Source organism: Salvia miltiorrhiza, chromosome 6, assembly GCF_028751815.1.
Source record: "Salvia miltiorrhiza cultivar Shanhuang (shh) chromosome 6, IMPLAD_Smil_shh, whole genome shotgun sequence".
Taxonomy (NCBI): Eukaryota; Viridiplantae; Streptophyta; class Magnoliopsida; order Lamiales; family Lamiaceae; genus Salvia; species Salvia miltiorrhiza.
The window spans coordinates 15,728,290-15,733,910 of record NC_080392.1 but is presented as its reverse complement, the minus strand read 5'-3'; positions in this window follow the sequence as shown (position 1 = coordinate 15,733,910).

Sequence of the window (5,621 nt, the reverse complement as noted above, 5' to 3'; positions counted from 1 at the left end):
ACTTCCAAGCTCCACACCGCACAAAAACCCAACAAAACAACAAAACAAAGAAAAACAAAACGAAGCAAAACGAAACTGAAAGAAAGGAAAACAGAACAAAGAAAAACAGTTGGGTTACCTCCCAACAAGTGCTGAATTTAACGTCTAGAGCTCGACGATACCTCATGATCTCAATGAACATCAAACACAGCGGGCGTGACAGATCGCTTAACAAGAACAGAGGTAGAAGACCCATGCGCATCAGCTGCGTGAAAAACGACGCTTCCATTGCGCATATCTATCATAGCCCTCCCCGTAGCTAAGAATGATCGACCAAGAATCAACGGCGGATTTGCATCTTCAGGAAAATATCGAGGATCAAGAAATCCGTAGGGAAGACTAGCTTGTCAACCTTCACAAAGATGTCTTCAAGCTTTTCTCTCGGCTTTACTCTTGATCTATCTGCCATTTGAATCTCCATCGAGGTCGGCTTGAGATCTCCAATTCCCAGCCGCTTGAAAACAGAGATGGGCATCACATTGACACTAGCCCCTAAATCACATAGAGCCTCGGGAAAGAGCTTTCCTCCTATTTCACACTCAATGGTGAAACTACCCGGATCTTTCTTCTTCGAAAGTAGCTTCATTGGCAGCTCAGTGCCCACAGCTGTCGCCTGCGAGATTTTCTTATCCTCATCCCCCATCTTCTTGGTGTGAACAATTGTCTTTTCTTCTTTATCATTGGCAGAGGAACGGATATTGGTAGAGAAATGGTTGATTTCTCTGCTCTGACAGTTGAGCACTGGGCTTTGCTTCGCTGCTCTGATATCTTGAGGCTGTGCACGCCGATCTGATTCTTCAAGTAGCTCCTCTAGCTCATCCACTATGCGTCTATGCTCTGTCTCCTCGGGATTGGCAACTTTTTTCTCATTCTTGCAATGGGGGATCTCCAGCTTGATTTCCTTGGCATCCTTGCCGTCCCGCTGCTCTGGCTGATCTCGCTGCTCTGACTGATCCCGCTGCTCTGACTGATCTCGCTGCTCTGACTGATCTCGCTGCTCTGACTGATCCCGCTACTCTGGCCCGCTTCTCAATTGAATTACGTTACACTTTTTGCTTGGCTTCACAGCACATTGCTCTTCAAGTACCTCCCTCTTCAGCAGACTACGGGGGAATGGAGCTTTTGGGATGTACTCCCTAAGTGAAATAGGAGATTTGTATGGTTCCTCATTTGGTTGTTCGTTCTCCTTGCTCATCCTCCTGTCTTTTGGAGACAGAGTGCCATCAAAAATAGCATTGCACTGGCCCTTTGGATTGACAGTAGTGTTGCTCGGGAATTGGCTCGACTTGTGCTGCGCAGCTGCTTGGTTGGCAATCTGACCAATTTGAGTCTCCAACATCTGCACTTGCTTGGACAGTGCTGAGAAATTATTTTCTATGTTAGAAATTTTATTTCCCACATTTGTCTCCATACTAGTCATCCTTGAATTAACAGTTGTCTTCATGCTAGACATCTCTGTTAACATCTGTTGCATCATATCCTCCATTGATGCTTTCTTCGGCTCATTTATAATTCATCCGCTAGATACAGAGAATCCAGGTGGAGGCTGCAAAGCATTGCTCGGATTTCCGTAAGAAAGGTTAGGATGCGGGCGTGCTCCTGGCTGGAACTGCTGCTGGCCCTGCTGATATTGCTGACCTCTGTCATACATTCCTGGCTGACCTCGATTCAACTCACTGATCTTAGTAGTCAGCTCTGCCAGCTGCGTAGCCATCGCTGCCTGTTGAGTAACCATTGCTGCCATAGGATCAGAACTGGACGCAGCTGCCACCTTTTTCAATTGTACTCTCTCGGATGGCCATTGAAAACTCGTAGCAGCCATACTTTCTATGATGTTCCAAGCCTCTGAATAAGTGGAATAAGTCTACAGCTGTAACCATTGCTAATTATTTTCACCACGTCGCAAGTATACGGTGTAGTTGCAATAAGTGGAAGCAAGGTCGTATCCCACAAGGATTGGTGAATTCAAACTTCTAAATACTATTAATAAGTTGTTTTCAATCTATTTAGACAACCAAAGATGAAGAAATATTGAAGGTTAAATCAAAGTTAAATTAAAGCAAGTAAACTAAATAACAATAATATAATTTTTTGTTAATAAATTGGGGAATGACTTGAAGGAAAGTTATCCTAGGGACTAGATTTCGATGGATCGTAATGAACTTCAATCTAAATCAATATAAATCTTGATATGGACTACTTATCTAGGACGATCTCCCCACTAGTTTTAGCCCCCTCCCGGACGACTAAAACAGTAGATTACGGGTCATAATTGCCGTCCCCGGTCAATTTCTAACCTATAACTCCCAATAGCACAAAAGATCAATAAGCCCTCACCCACCTCTCAACCTCCCGGTTTATTGAGATGATATGTATCAAACTCCTAATCTATTGTAATTATCCTCTCCCGATTCAAATCACAAATTAGAAATGCACAAAAGGTGGCCAACCAATCATACAAGAGATAAATCTAGGACTTGAAAAGATAACAATAAGCACAATCAAGATATAAATATTAAACAAAGAAATCAATCCATTACAAATCCATCTAATCTAATCCCTAAGATAAGGGATTTTAGCCAAGCATATTCATAATAAAAACAAATCCCCAAGTCATAAGAAAACATAAATAAAGATATAGAGAGATAGAGATTCATAGACAAATCCTATAATCTTGATCTTCAATCATGTAGTCTTGATGAGCTCCTTTCCAAGTCTTCCCCTTCTTTCTTTGATTTTGGTGTTGTTCTTGTGTGTGGAAGAGAGAAAAATGGTAGAGAATGGAGGCTAGGGTTTGGAATTGGAGTGTTGGGGAAGATGAAATTGGGTGTGAATGGTGAATGATATGAAAAGAGGGGGAAAATGGGTATTTGGGGGCTGAAATCGCGTCTGGGCCCCACCAAAACCATCAATTCCGTGTTTCTCCCGCGGTCACGGCCGTGACCGCGGCGTAGGACCGTGGGGGAGCTTTTGGAGAGGCCCGCGGTCGGGCCCGCGGCGGCGGCCCGGACCGCGGGTGAAATCTGTACCAAAATGCCCAGGAAGCCGCGGTCATGCCCGCGGCCGCGGGTGGTGACCGCGGGGCCCTGGACTCCTTGCGCAGTCCGCTTGTTTTGCTCCGTTCTCCCTCGTCTGGACTCGGATTTGGTCGCCGTTTGCGCTCATGGATTCCTCTCGAGTCGTACTTCAATCCCATGTCTTCAAAATCCTCCAATTAATCCTTTAGTTTTCCTGAAATCACTCCAAAACTACACCAAGGAATCAAATCCTCATAAAACTCAACATTAGGGTACAAACACGCATTGGCAAGCAAAATATGAAGGGAAATGACAACAAATCATGTGGAATTGAGGTACGAAAACCATGTTTGTCAACCCCTCAAACTTAAAGCGTTGTTTGTCCCCAAACAACAAAGAGAAGAGAAACAAAAGATAACAAAAATGTGAGAATGAATTGGTGTCATTTCAAGGGCTTCAAATTTTTTCAAACGAGTATCACAAGTAGAAATGCATTTCAAGAAGTCGCAAGTGATAATGAGTTCAACATTATAGCCTTCCAAGCTTGAATCCTCACAAAGGTGGATGTTTCAATGATGCACTCAACTCTCAAGTGTTTAGATTGGACGTGTTTGCACTCAAATTGAATCATGTATGCAATCTACCATAGGCTTGCCATTTATCCTAACTCTCTATACTTCAATGTGTTATAAATAATGATCAACAAGGGCTTTCATAAGGTTGTAATGAGGGCTCTTTGGTGAGGTGAGGTGTTTTTAGGCAAATGACTCATATCCCACAATCTAACAATCACAATGAACAAGTCAAATTCATCATTTCTCTTTTCTAATCAATCAAAAACCAATATCTCCACATTTCTTCTTTTCACCCTTAGTGATACTTATCATGATATGATTCAAAAGGCAAATCACTCCCCTTTATGCTCTTTTATTCACATTCATTTTCATTTCTTTTTCTTTTTTTTTTCTTTTTCTTTTTAAGCTCATAGGGGACTAGTGATTTTCACTCAATCAAAGCTTGATAAGCAATTTCAGTCATTTCCCAAACATTTTCATCAAAGTAACCACTAACAAATCTAAGTTCTACCCATCATTGGTTAATTCAAAGAAATGCTACAAGGCACAAAGAGGGTAAACTATGATCATATGAGAATTTGGACACAATTTAAGTCAAGTGGCTAACAAGGATGGCCTTAAATCACTTCAATATTAACAACACATTGAAGGAATATTAAATTGAATTAATACTCGATTGCCCGATGATCGTTTCTTGGATAATTATTAATTCATCATACAACGATTAATTCCTAACATGCTCCTATGAATTTAACAGCTGCACACAGGTGTTAGGAAAACTTACTTGAGAATCGGATGCACAGATGATTGATGATCGTGTCGAATGATTCAGACTCCAGCTCTGATCTTCTCGACTGTATCCCGCTCAATTCCCAACGTTGGATGGACAACGAACTATGAGAACTCCCAAGACAGAAAGGCCAATCACGTTCCTGCGCCCCCCTCTGCTCTCAAAACCCTAATTTTTATCAGTGTATTTTCCTGAGAGCTGACAGCTGTATTTAATAGATAATTAAATACGTATGGGGCGCTGCAATCTTTGTGATAGGCGACTTCTGCCCTACTTGGGCTAGGAGACATTGGGCCAGCCCAGGGACCAGATACAAGGAATAAAGATGGGCCTCAAATAAATTAATTTATCTATGGTCAGCCCAGACCATAATTAATTTATAAATATCAGTTCATTCCACTAGAGAACCGATACTGACTTACCCCTTTATTGCCGGTGATGAGTCGGGGCTTGTATTTAGACTTATTAAATCTCCGTATTTAAAATATCCGACATCCATTAATTAATTAGAGCTCTGACAGCTTAAATTAATTAATCTCTTAATAATTCCTTAAGCAGTACCACTCAAACTTTATTATTACGCCTGAACTTAATCAACCTGCAGGGTTTAGCGTAATAAACCTTATTGAGCTCCTTAAGGGGATGTCATTATCCTATACCGGATACGGTTACTAATACAGATAATCAAATATCATATATTAACCGCTATCACCCAAGATACAGAGTACTCGAGTTAGTATTTAACTCTCGCCCATAGTAAGTCAAAGTGATATACGAGTTAACATATATATCTGAATACTTATTAGTATTAAGATTTATAAGTCACCGAGATCTTGATTCTTCACTTAAGTCAGACAGAAGAATACATCTCAAACTGTGGTCCTATCAATACGTAAAGACGTACCAGTATAGACAAGTAGCCAAGACAAACTACTTCCATCTATACTGCAGCCTAAACCAATAACTTGTCCTAGAGTTATTTCGGCTGTGATCATATTATATCTCTTAAGGTTATTCCAATTATATGGTCTTCTGTGATCTACAACACACCATATAATCTACTTATACAGAGATAAAGAACATACATATGCAATCATGAACACAATCAGATAGGAGATAAGAATAGTGAATAACAGGAATCATTGTATACAAGCATAAAGTTCTTGCTTTCAGTATACAAATCCAACAATCTCCCACTTA